Source organism: Protopterus annectens, chromosome 1.part1, assembly GCF_019279795.1.
Source record: "Protopterus annectens isolate FY-2018-M chromosome 1.part1, PAN1.0, whole genome shotgun sequence".
Classification (NCBI taxonomy): Eukaryota; Metazoa; Chordata; order Ceratodontiformes; family Protopteridae; genus Protopterus; species Protopterus annectens.
In genome coordinates, this window is record NC_056726.1 from 1,503,702,375 (window position 1) to 1,503,717,262 (window position 14,888).

A 14,888-nucleotide genomic window follows, 5' to 3' on the forward strand; every position below is an offset into this window, starting at 1 on the left:
CACTCAGGCATCATAGACAAGCTCATCAGCTTAAATGTTAATACATATGTCACATGATGGGTTGCAAACTGGTTGAACAACAGAATCCATAAAGTCAAACTTGCGAGAGCCATGTCAGACTCAAAGTCAGTCACAAGTGGTATCCCACAGGGCTCTGTCCTAGGATCCCTCTTGTTTGGCATTTACTTCTCAGATATGAAAGCAAACACGGGCGGGTTGTGGATGACAAAGTTCCCAGATGACTGAAAACTAGGCAACATAGTCGATACACCAGCTGACACACACATCCTACAGACAGGCCTCACTGAAATGGACAACTGGTGCCAGAATCATGGCCTAACACTGAATGGCATGAAATGTATAGTCATCCCCTTTGGGTAAAACAATGTACACACAACTTATCACATAGACATACATATAGATACAGACCAATAACACATATGGAGGGTTCACAGTATGTAGACTATTAAATTGTTACTTTACATTACCTGTGTTTGTCACAGCTGGTTGCGTTACCGTTAGTATAGGTTCCTGCTGCTGCTAGCCCAGCTTGATACTGTCACTGATGACAGCTTCAACTTAGTTTTTCTTAAGTGTAGTTTTTGTTTGTGTTTTTATTTCCTTTTTTCTTTCTTTCTCTCTCTCTCTCTCTGTCTCCAGACGGTGCAATGAAAGTTTTGCATGCGTGGACTGTGAGTACAGGATGTTTTTGTAGGTATCTGCTTATGTCCATGTGATGGCCTCTGCACCAATTGTTAGCCAGCATTTGCTGACTGCATGCAGCCAGTTGTGTAATTATTGCAGTTCTCACTGTGATTTCAGGACAGTGCTATAAAAGGGTATGTGAGATAGGCATTGCCCTTTCAGATTGTAAGGGCGGGGACCATGCTGGTATGCTGTGGACACTGTTCTGTGAGTGTAAAGGTTAGTATCTCTCTCATAATTCAGGCTGTGTTGTAGATTAACATTTCTCCATTCATCTCTCCTGTTTCCTGTACTAAGTGTGTATGTACACTGACACCTACAACTATATATATATATATATATATATATATATATATATATATATATACATATATTTATATATATATAATAACTGACATTATTACCTACTAGCTACCAACTAGCAATGCTGTTTCTGTTCACACACTACTATTATAGAAATCCACTAGATTTGACAGTAAATATACATGACATGCTTTGTGTACTACACATCCTATATTCCCTTTACATTCATTCCTACTATTACATGATACATTTATTGTAGCACAATGTTCTTATATAACAATCATGGCTTAGTGGTAAGTCATGCAGACTACTGTTTCCAAGGTCCTAGGTTCGGGACTGACAGTGGGATTTTATTTTGCTTTTGAACTGACTACAGGACCTGTCATTCAGAGTGACTAAGGCACTTTTAAGCAGTTGTAACCGGGTTAGCGCTGGTTTGAGCGGAGCTCACGCATGCGCACTGGGTTCAGTTCCGTGCACACCCGTTTACAACCGCTTAAAAGTGCTTACTCTTGCGCATACCCGCGCTATTTTCTTTGAAAAAATGAAATGGGGAGACAGGAAAGTGGTGAAAAAGGGGTCACAAAGAGGGTAAGACAGTAGGGAAACAAGCTTGGGTTTTGCAGGAGGAATGTAGGTAAGGCCCATAGCTGCCCATTTCTTCATCAGCAACAGCTGTGCATATGTTTGTAATTTGGTGTGACATTTGAAACCTTCCACCCCTGAGAGAGGTGTAAGGGCAACAATAATACTTGTTGTACAGCCAATTGTAATTGACAGTTTCCATGTCCAGCAGACATGTGTGCGAAATGGGCAGCTATGTATGGGGCGTAATTTTTTTGTGGGTACAGAGTGCCCTTTTTTTTTTTTCAGGTGAGAGTGGTATGTCAGGTAAAGGAAGTCAGTATAGCTGGGGAGGTAGGTTGGGTAGGTCAACAGACAAGACAAACAAGACGCATACAGGGGCCGTGTATGACATGTGCGGGGGGGGTTACACAATTGACGGGGACGGATGTTTGGATATCCAGAGCCCATGAGCCCACAGATGGCAACAGTGGAACTGATATCCCCACCCATGGGCAGTTGCCACTGTACCTTCACTGCCCAGGACAGGGCTGTGCTGGGGGCAGTGTAGGCCGGGCAACAGACATGCCCATTAGTTGTGCCACCTGTGCCTCAAGCTGGCGTAGGGGCCCAAGAACAGATTCCTGGCTCTCCCTATGCACCACAGTCCGGATGCTACGGAGGGTGAGTGGTGGTTCTCCTCCAGCCACACTTGCAGAGGGGGGACGAGCCCCATCCCCTGCAGCGCTTCCACCCACAGGTGGCACAGGGCCACCGGAGGAGGGTCCAGACTGGGCACTACTGCCAGGTGCACTCGCCAGCTGAGGTGGGAGAGGTGGGTCCGCTGGAACCCGCCTTCCCTGTCATCCTATGTTTTGCATTATGTCATGACAGTTTGCGTTAGTAACATACAATACCATTCGCAATTAGTTGTAACAGCATGCATTAGTATTCCCATTAACCAAACACCCAGATATTCACACCATTGAACAGCGAGCATAACACATGCATAATTTGAACAGCAATACACAGTCCAACAACATGCAGGGTTGATTGATGGCAACAGGCCATCAGGTTTGGATGTATGAACAGGGCAGATGCATCAACATACATGCAAATATGTATGACCCAACAGGACAAATGTCCAGCAGTGTTAATTGTGATTGCACATACCAATTTCACGTGGAATGGATTATATGTGGTTATAGGGTAGGGTGAAGAAAATATAATTAACACCTTCAAATACCAATACATATGCTGTACCTTTCTAATAGCTGCAGATATATACATACTACAGTTCTACCTACAGTTTCCTATGTGATAACTACTTCAAGTTGGTGATAGGAATGTTACTGCTACATCAATATACATTTTCATTTTTATTCATACACGTTCATATCTGACTTTGTTCAGCTACATCATCCTGCTACATTTGCTTTATATAGCTATAGACAACTGTGGATGTTTGGTATTTCAGACAATCATACTATCTGCATATTGCAGACTGAGAGCAACATATCCAGATTTTGGGATACACATTCCAGCTGCAGGAACATTTTGAACACATTTTGCAGTTTGGTTCTGCTTGTCACATTCATTTCATTCTGTACTAACTGCAGTATACTTTATTCAGGAGTTATTACTACTTTATTGGTGGATTCATAACTCTTTCTCACACTCTCTCACTTGTTTTAATTTTACAATTCAGGATGGTACTTACTTCTAGCCTTTATTGACATGTTTTACCTGTAGTTATTACAATCCTTTCCAACAGTCTCACTTCTGTCATGTTTCAGTATTTCAACAGGGATATATTTCACACATGTGATTTGCTCATTTTCTGCAGCTGTACTTTTCAGCCTGCTGCAGGTTGTGTACTATTATATTACAGGTGGGGCATCTTTATTTCAGACTTTATTTCAGACATTTTCATTTTTCTGTTTGGATTACAGACTGCAACACACTTTTGTAATCAAGCAATACTTGCAAACACTCTTACACTGTTACTTGCACATTTTATTACTTAGTGACTACACTGCACTCTTTTGCTGTCAAACTTTTATATTTATTTACAGTTACAGGGAGAGGATTACTGACCTGCCTGGTGGTGCAACCGCACCAGCCTATTGCCATAGGCTCTGCGGTTCGCAGAACGGACACCTGCAGCTGTAATATAAATAAAGTAATAAGAAACAGACAAATTACCCAAAATAAGGGCACTAGCAGATAACAAATAGATTCACGGCCACTGCACAACGAATGTTGAAAACTCCAGCACTGTTCAAGGCAAAACAATCCAAAGGCAGGACACCAGAATAATCCACAGCCACACAAATTTATTGCAGACTTAGCGCTTTCACCTTACAAGGCATCATCAGAGTCAAAAAGCTGTTACAACAACCCTCATTTAAATACTGAAGTCTGTGAACAATTAAAACCATAAACCAATTAGTTAATTAATTAAACCATCAAACATTTAAAAACATTTAAACATACACACATCCACCTCCAGGGCCTTTGCACAAAAGTTAAATAACACTTTGAATACAATTAATATGATAGAACGAATGTAATAATTCTAATATTAAAGTGCCAACCTTCTGAATCCTAAATTATAACCAAAAACTTGTTTTAATATGTTATAATTTTGTAAATAACTATGCTTATTAAGTAAATTTTCAATTAACCATTGCAACATTAAATGCTCATATTCAAAAAGAAAAAAAAAAAGAAGAAAAACACTCATTCTAAAAGTGCTGAATAACAGTACCAATGCAAATATTATTATTCAAAAATAAATAAAATATTCATATGTTCATGCTTATAATGCTGTTAAATGTAAATAGATCCACTCCTACAAAACCTGGGATCTGTGCACCAAGAGTGGTTTAATGGAAATGTAATCATTAAGTCCAGGGTAGGACATGGCATTTAACTGAAGCTGTGATTCCATCTCCTTTAACGCTACCTTGTTCTTAATGTCAGCACCACTATCTAAAAACACCCTATCAATAACAATAACAAAAAACGTAAATTTCTTAAAATTGTTACATTTGGCACTGTGGAGGTACAAAGCATTATGGGAGTCCTTATTTTTGATGGATCTAAGATGTTCAGGAATCCTATCTCTTAGTCTGCGGGTAGTCATCCCGACATAAAATGTCTTAAACTGGCATTTTTAATCTTTAATTTTTGGTATAAATTCACCTCTCTTTAGCCATTCATGTCTCAGATTTTGATCTATATGTGGTTTATCCAGACATCTTCTATACAGTTGTGAGCTTTCCACTTTTCTTTCCTTTTTGTTATTTATTTATTATTTGTTAACTGGGAAAGTCCGACTTGGAACAAGCCCATTTTCAGTGGAGGCCCAGGGAGAAACAGTCCAGACGCATGCCTTTGTAATTTGGGAGGAAACCCACACAAATGCAGGGAGGACATGCAGACTCCACACAGAAGGCACCCCAGCCGAGAATTGAACCAGAGAACCTCTTGCTGTGAGGCGATAACACTACCACTGCATCACTGCACTGTCTATTATGTTATTTTTATTCTATCTTTTTTTCTGAACTTTTTGTTTAATTTCATCATATACTTGTTTTCTTTGTGGTTTATAACTTTCACTATGTTTGCATCTAATGATGTAAGCAAATGTGTATTTCATCCCACAAGTGGACACTTACACAAAGCGACAGTTTTGAGACCTCTCATGTTTCCTTCCAGACGAAGGACATAGGCTTGCAATGCACTGTGTTTTATATATCATTTGATAATCATGAAGCATTTTTCTTGTTTTATTGTCCAACTGATCCAGAACTCTTTGAGAACAGTCTAGTACAACAAAGCTGTAAGTCAGGACAGAAAGACCAAGCTAGCTTGAACTTTATTTCGAGATGTTGAAGCAGTTTACAGTATTAAGTTTAGCCTTCTAATATATTCCTAACTTTATTTCGAGATGTTGAAGCAGTTTACAGTATTAACTTTAGCCTTCTAATATATTCCTAACCAACCTTTTTTTCTCATTTGTTCATGCTTTATCGCTTACCTTTCATCTATTCCCAAATATTTATATACCCCTTCTTGTTCAGGATCTTTTATAAGATATTCATCTCTCAGGCTGATATTTTCAATGTTCTTGCTATAAATGCTGCTTTTATATATTTATCAAAACCAAATGCCATTCTTATGCAATTTGAGGAAATTTTAACTCTCTACAGTTGTCATTTCAGGTGCTTGCCTGATGAGCTATCCAACTGTAAATCATCCATAAAAAGTAAATGCAGTGTCAGTAGTCTAGACTGGCTTCTGAGAACCATGCTGCAAATATAACATAGTCTGTTAAGAAAACAGTTAAGTGGGTAAAGGGCAAAACAAAACAGGAGTGGTGACAAAGAATCACCTAGGAATGTCCCCCTTTGGGTTCTCTTCCTTGGGATACTACTTTGCCATTTATCATGACTCAGCTATAGATTCATAGGTGCATAGCTTAAGCACCAAGCAATCCATCTGCAAACCATCACAAGCCTAGCCAAAGCCACATATGCAAAAGTTCTCTCCAGCCTCAACAAGGGCAAGACAAGATAGATCAGGGGAAATATGAGGCTGACCTTGGCAAGAGAGGAGCAGACCATCCCTGGCAAAGCAGGAAGTTTTGTCAGCCATCTCATCCCAAGCTGACACATACTGAATCCCTCTAGAATGACACCAGCAAGCAGCCAATTATTTTGTCTTTGAATCTTGGCATCATTCTGGGTGATGGAAAACACCAGTCAGGACCAGTGTCTTTCCTGCCGCAGACACATGCATAGCAAGTTGAATCACTTCTTTATGTCCCTCTGGGTAGTGCACCCAAATTGTTTTACTCCCATGTGGTCTGCCACTACTTCATAGTGTCTTCTATGTAATTAATCAGTAAAGTTTACATTTTATATATCTGCAAGCATTCCATAATCCATGAATGTGGTGTGCTAACATCCATTTTTGTAATCTGTCCATGTCATACTTAGATTATTTTCTGTTTTATAACTCCCTATTATGACTTTGTTTAATAAAAGGTGATCTGTTCCTCAGTATCATTTTCTTCCATTCCCTTCTGTTCTACTGCCATGATTTATTTATTTTTTTCTAAGTGGCTATAAACTCTGTATCTATTCTAGTAGACAATTTACATTGTGAGAAGGAAAGTTGCTGGGCTATAGCTCTGAAGATGGCTTTCAGGTTCATTCAATCCAGCTGACACACTCTAAGCATGGACGTGTAAATACAACACCCAAGACCTCACCTGCACAAGAATTAGCAAGATGATTTACATTGACCACAGTCATTCATCAAAGAGATGATGTCCAGATAAAGCCAGCAACAAACAATCTACCCAGGAATGGATTTTATGTAGTAATCACATAAACATTTAAAGCTGTGGACTACTGGCTGACTACATGAGCAATTATACTCTTGCATTAGAATTATGAAAAACAGTGCACGCCTCAGGTACGTTGGGTGCTGACAAGTTGGCACACCTTCAGTATCACAGCTTTCCTACAAGCTGCCGTCTCCATCAGCTAATCCTGACTACTCACAGTACAGGATGTCGCCACAGCTCAGTCAAGCCTCACATTCCTAATCAATGTTAACAGGTATGAATTAATCAAAACGATCCACATTAACTCTAATATTTTGCAATAGATGGGATGAAACCACAGACTGACATCCTAACAATGCAATGAATCACTTTGTATTTGGCTGCCACAACATCTTCATTTTAGTGCTGTTCGTGCAAATAATGGATTCACTCCTCTAAAATGCAATTATTATAGTTAAAGAAAGTCTATAATCCACAAGCAGCTACAATCAAAACAAAGGCCAATCACTAGAAGACCAGCTGCCACCTTTTGCAGTCTAAAATATTAAAATAAATAAACAAATAAATACAAATAAATACAAATCCATATTCTGGATGTTTAAATGGCATCATGTGTCAGAACTTTGCAAGCTGTTTCACAGAATGTACACTTAAGCAGTGATATATCACACTAAGAAAACAACTTTTTCAATGCACTAAGAATGCCGCAGATGTAATCCATAAGCATATCAGCTATTGGAAAACGGCTAACAAATCTGAGATCTTTGGGATCCCCATGCATCAGAGGCTCAGATCTAAAATTCCTGATAACATCTACTCATTAACTTATTTTTTTAGTTCTTTTTTTGCCTCCTCTTGGCTGACCCTCAGCTGCTCCCATGCCCTGTCATTATCCACTGGCCTTCCCCTTGGCTAATCCTGACCCATGCTAAGGCCAGTGAGGAGATCATGGTACCCACAGCAGCATCACTCTGCTGTATGGCAGTGTTTTTTGCTGCTAATTCCCCACTCTGTGTATTGACATCCCATACCCATAGGGTGGCACGTAGTGGGCTTCTGTGGCATACTGACCACACCTCTGTGTTGTTCTTCAGTCATTAGTCCTCCTCTCCTATAGTTCCTAGCCTCACTAGGCACCTTGTGATAGTATGTCTGTAGTCCTTCTGTCCTACAGTACAACACCTCCCTCAGAATTTCCCGGACTCATCTGAAACCTTCTGATAGTACGTGTGTAGTCCTTCTGTCCTACAGTACAACACCTCCCTCAGAAGTTCCCGGACTCATCTGAAACCTTGTGATAGTACATGTGTAGTCCTTCTGTCCTACAGTACACCTCCCTCAGAAGTTCCCGGACTCATCTAGCACCTTGTGATAGTATGTGTGTAGTCCTTCTGTTCTACAGTACAACACCTCCCTCAGAAGTTCCCAGCCTCACCTGGCACCTTGTGATAGTATGTATGTATGCACACCCTTCCCTAAGTATGGGTGCAGCCATACTTTCTCCTTATGCCATCAAGCACCAAAGCTGCTAACTGAACCAGCGGCACCTGAGCTGTTGTCAAAGCTTTATCCCTCTACATCAGCAGTGCGTACTACACCCACTACACCCACTACACCCACTACACCCACTACACCCACTCATTACATTCAGCATTAGTGACTACAAGAAACCTTGCTGATTTTATACCTTTATCGTTATTTATTCAACCCTGCACAAATCCTTGAAATGTTCACATAATCGAACCCAGTAAATATCACTGAGGTAATATAATATTATTAGACACGCAGAATGGTTTACAGTCATCACACAGTATCAGGACGGTTGACAGTTCAGTAACTTGAATTCATTTGAACAAACCAAACTGAGGACAGATTTCAGAAGCCATCTTCGTGGACTTTTGAAGGTGTTTGCCACAGTCAATAGTAAACTAGTTTATAAAGTTGCATCAGTTTGAGATTTGTCTCTTTCTTACAAAAAGTACTCAGTCTGATGGCATAGAAAGCTGCCAGCAATGAACACTGTAACTATACGAGTCAACAAGTAAGACAGAAGAGGTCTGGCACAAGCTGGTTAGATTTGGTAAAACAGGTTTAAAAACAGCAGACTGTTCTAATTCCTACAAGCATTTATCTCACATAATATTATAGCTACATATTCGGAGCAGAATATTGGTCAGATGGATGGAGCCCCAGGTAAGATGATGGATAATGGCCACCCCACACACACTGAGCGGCTCTCCTTCAGCCATTCCAGTCAGTATCTCATTACATGGCTACCCCCCCCCCATTTACCATAAACACTATTTAAACCTGTCACTGTACATACATTTTCTTCTTTACGTCTACAATGATTACAACTATTTGGAGTTCATTTAAAATTTTTATTTCAAACATTAAAGCACAAACATTGATATACATTTGCTAAACACAGCAATACAGTATCACAATGAAGACAAACTTAGCATTAACAGTAAACTTTTTTCTGCCCTTGAAACTTACATCTCTTGAAATGTCATTGAAACCCACATTTAAAGAAATTGCATCTGGCCAGTGGCTGATTAAGTTTACCTTTGCACTGTTTTTAAATCATAGGCCCCTTGCACAGATTTTTAGGACCATGCAAACATGAGACAGATGCCTGGTGTCAAAGCCATGGCCTCAAGCTCAATACTAAAAAGTGCATTGTCATCCCCTTTGGTAAAAACTCTGTACCCATGAACTACAACATAGGTGGTAGTATACTTAACACCGAAAGTGTGATAAGAGACCTTGGGACACAGGTGGACAGTAGTCTCTCCTTTGATAATCACATCACCACAGTAGTCAGGAAATCTTTCTATGTGGCACACCTCATCACAAATGGTTTCTCATCCAGAAAAAAAGAGGTCATTGTTCCCCTCTACTCATCACTCATTAGACCCATTATAGAGTACAATGCCCCTTTTGGTATGTACCTCACAAGACTTCTACAACAACTGGAAAGGCCGCAGAAATACCTCACAAAAAGGATTACTGTCCTCAAACAGATGCCCTAAGCAGACCGTCTCAGAAAACTCCAACTTTACTCCATCGCATATCGCCTACTCAGAGTTGATCTCTGCCTAACATACAAAGCTATGTCAAACCCAGAGCTGTTGGACATGCTCCACTTAAAGAAATCCCAATCCTTCCGAGCTACCTGCTCTAGGGACCTAAACCTTGTCACCACAATAAACAGAAAATGCCGGAGGGATAGATTCCTGTTCCAGAGACTTCCCATACTCTGGAATAAACTACCTATCTATATCAAACAAAGCTCCTCATTAGCACTGTTCAAGAAAAATCTTGATGATTGGATGGGAAATAGGAGATTCACCCCAGGGATCACCTCTGTGGCTCTGCTCGACAGTGGCACAGGAAAATAATTTTCTTGAGTGGCAAAAGCCAGGGTACCATTTTGGCTGGGCTTGTATAGGCCCCATGGCCGATAGCCTAGTACCTACCTATGAACCTATATGTTCTTTGATTCATCTTCCTGATTTTACTAAATTATATTTTATGTATAGTACAGCACCACTTGTTGGAGTGTATTTTAATTTGTAGTGTTGAACTTTTTTCCAGTAAGCAATGAAACAAAAAGTATGATATGGCAAAACTGCTCATTTCACAACATTTCAACTATAAAAGGTCACTCAAACTTTTGTCATTACAATCCCCCAATATCAGTCAATATGCCCAATCTCTGCAGAAGTAAAAGTCATCATAGGTACAATCTCATGTCCTCCCATTTGTTACTTCTCCAACCCAGCTAAACTCAAGTTCAAAAGCTTTATCATTATCTTCATCATGGACTACATAAATTATTTTTTTAACTTCTTTTACAACTTCTAAAAAAATAATTTTTTTCATCTGTACTTTTTCAGTTTCTGTTTTTCTGCTTGCCTGGCCTTTCCAGCTGCACATCCCCCTTTCATAAGGGGAACTACGTGTATCAATTGATGGGAGGTTACTAATGTAATAATTGTATTTAAACGGTAGTTCATATGTATACTGGGTATCTGATGAAGTCTGCTTAGGTGGATGAAAACAATTTTTAACTGTGGAACGTTAATGTGCTGTGCATTTTGTTTGCAGTGTGATTAAATTTTGGTCTCTAAGCCACCTGTTGTCCTTTTTGCTTTTACAAGCCTTTTCAAGTGGTTCTTTATCATCGGATCCTAATATAACACTGCATCTGAAATGTCTAATTGCACTGTACGATGCATATGCATGGACATACATTGCTACTCTGTCTGCCAGATGCCTCAGTGGAATAGCTAACCACAATTTGACCTAAAGTTTGCTGCTTTTTCTCAAGCAATGTCTGTAAGTGAGCAGGCATCTGCAAGAAGCCCTGTTACAGTCATTCCAACATGGCAGTCAACATTAAAAATGTGTTTATTAGAGCCCTATTCATGCAGTTCTCATAGAACTAACTTCTCCACTCCAAAAATGACTCCATCTTTCCACCAGATTCCAGTGGTTGTACTGCTGTTTTCCACTACCTCTGTAGCATTTTCTACCTTGAAAACTCATCCATTGGGAGAGAGTGTTGAGGCTAGCAAGTCATACCCGGTCCCAAAAGAACTTCTGCTTACCCACTCATATACAGAAACACTAGCACATTAGCAGTCCCTAAAACGGCAACTTACCTTCAACGACAAGAGAGACTAATGAAGAGTTTGCTGCTTGTCAATAACTTTATTTCATCTAGAAATTCTGTGTCTGCTGCCCTTGAAGATTATATTGTTCATGTTACATTAAAAAACAATTGGTAAGCTGAAAATATCGCAATAGGGCATCGATGGCAAACTGACAAAAGGTTCATAGTTACTAAGTGTTTCATTCAAAGGAGGATACAGTCAGGATTATAACTCCCCCCCCCCCCAAGTATAACACAGTATCAGCAATCCATCTTCATGGTGTGAATAGAACCCACAGCCTTCTGCACCAAAAGCACGTATGCTACCTATTGTGCTACAAACACTGCTTTCAAACTTTATAGCACAAAAAGTGATGACTATTTGTTAAACAAAATAGTTGCACATTGAGAATAGACTTAGCATGAGCAGTAAAAAACTCATCTTCCCTTGCAGCTCACAATTCCTTGAAAATTCACTGAAACTCATATTTTTGAGAAGTCTGGTAGTTGGTGTAGAGGATTCAGGCTGTTGTCTCCTATAACCAAGAAACAGGGTTTCAGCCTGAGCAAATTAACTAACCTGCCATCCGTAAGTAGGACATGACACACACACACACACACACACACACACACACACACACACACACACACACACACACACACACACACATACACAACACTTCCTTACTGATGGAATGTCTGTGCTTTATTCCACAGACAGTGGAAGCAGTAGAAGCTTGAATTGACAGACACAGAAGGTGTTCTTAAAGAAGACAAGCAAGTCATTTAATTTTTCAATTAAAAAGTAAATGTTGTTGCAGTACCTCCCCGTGAGTGGAACTCCCCTCTGGACCAACTGGCCCTTGGCAACTACCTAGGTCACCAAGTGTTGGACCTGGCTCTGTATGCATTGCATGGTCAGTAAGTCACCTAGTGCTGAATCTGGCTCTTTATGCATTACATGGTCAATAGGTCACCTAGTTCTGGATCTGGCTCTTTATGCATTACATGGTCAGTAGGTCACCAAGTGTTGGATCCGACTCTGTATGCAATATATGGCAAGTAGGTAACCTAGTGTTGGATCTGGCTCTGTATGCGTTACATGGTCAGTAGGTCACCTAGTGCTGGATCTGGCTCTGTATGCATTACATGGTCAGTAGGTCACCTAGTGTTAGATCTGGCACTGTATACATTCCATGGTCAGTAGGTCACTTTGTGTTGGGTCTGGCTCTGTATGCATTACATGGTCAGTAGGTCACCTAGTGTTGGATCTGGCTCTGTATGCATTACATGGTCAGTAGGTCACCTAATGTTGGATCTGGCTCTGTATGCATTACATGGTCAGTATATCACCTAGTGTAGTATTTGGCTCTGTATGCATTACATGGTCAGTAGGTCACCTAGTGCAGGATCTGGCTCTGTATGCATTACATGGTCAGTAGGTCAACTAGTGTTGGATCTGGCTCTGTATGCATTACATGTCAGTAGGTCACCTGGTGTTGGATCTGACTCTGTATGCATTACATGGTCAGTAGGTCACCTAGTGTTGCATCTGGCTCTGTATACGTTAAATGGTCAGTAGGCCACCTAGTGTTGGATCCGGCCTGTATGCATTATATGGTCAGTAGGCCACCAAGTGTTGGATCCTGCTCTGTATGCATTATATGGTCAGTAGGTCACCTAGTGTTGGATCTGGCTCTGTATGCATTATATGGTTAGTAGGTCACCTAGTGTTGGATCTGGCTCTGTATGCATTATATGGTCAGTAGGTCACCTACTGTTGGATCTGGCTCTGTATGCATTACATGGTCAGTAGGTCACCTAGTGTTGGATCTGGCTCTCTATGCATTACATGGTCAGATATATGATGATATTGCATGATCATGGATTTAATATTCAACATGCTGAAGGGTACAAGCAACTTCTCCATACTTATTTTATATATCATAGCTGCATTCTTTGGATTATTCAGGTAATATGAGTAAATAAAGAAAATTAGATATGATAAAAGGAAATATCTTTAAACTGTCCCCTGTCTTTCTTCACCTTCATGTCACCTAACTTCAGTCAACAGGTTCTGTAACCTGCTGACATGATATTCAAGTTCAGTGCCTTTTAGGTGATATGATAGCATGCTGTTCTGTCATCATTCTATACATATACATATGTATTAATATCTAGCTATCATCTAGCTGTATATGTGTGTGTGTGTGTGTGTGCGTGCTCATGCATGCATGTGTTTGTGTGCCCATTTATGTTAAATATCACAGTTTAGGTTTAAATAAGGTATGATTTACAATATTTTGTAAATTTTATATTGTTGTAAAATCCCCTTTCCACCATTCAGAATGGATTGCTGTACCACAGTGGGGGATTTCGAGTTACCATATATACAGTACTGTGAATAACATGCTGATATGTTTATACCGTAGTAGCTGTGGTGTCATATATAATAGAGGGCTGCAGTCTGCAACTATCCATGCACTTCACTGGGTCCTAACTGTCGTCTCTGACAACACTTATGTGACACTTGACGATTGCACCCCGTGTTTCTTTCCTTTTCATCTCTGAAGCAACAATTATTCTTCTTTTATCTCTTTGCAAAGCCATCTGGTAACATAGAACACAAAAAATCCTGTGTCTCTGTCAGTTCGTGGCACAGTTCATCTTGATTGGCAAGTAATACTGTGATTTAGTTATTAGGACTAACACTGTCTTTTCCTTTGTATAATAACTCACAAGGGATTACCTGGAAGAATGTCTTATTACTTGTTACAGTTCCTCAAGTTTTACAAGTGACTCATTAAAGATGGTAGAAATTATCATTTGTTGACAGTTTCATTGCTACCATGTAGACAGCTGTCAGCACGGTGTCATAACACTGAACAATTTTCAGACAGAACTTTGAAAAATAAATTCATTAAAATAAAATAAGAAGAAGCACTCCTTAATTCCTTGTCATGCATCAGAAAGTGTTCTGATGAGCAACACAGCAGTAAAGATCATCAAATGCTGTGTGAATGAAGGGTTTGCTGTTACAGCTCATATTAGCTCATTAAGTTTCTCCTAAATTTTTTTAATTCACTTTTGAATGTCAGCATAAGGTGTTTTATCTTTAGAACTTAGAATTCATGTACAGTTCTGTATTTTTGTATTATCAGTTGTATTTTAATATGTTCTTTTACATTCCAAGGTCCTCAGATTTGTGATGTTTAAGCATTCGATCAGTTAAAAATAGTTTGCTGTAATTTAATGTAGTATGTTCATTCAAAGATGGCAACATTTGCTTAAAGTCTT

General features: G+C 39.7%; 1 pseudogene; it reads right to left on the minus strand.

Moving 5' to 3' along the window:
* Window positions 1-4,426: 4,426 nt before the first annotated feature.
* Window positions 4,427-14,888, minus strand: part of LOC122816435 — a 14,553-nt pseudogene continuing 4,091 nt past the window's right edge.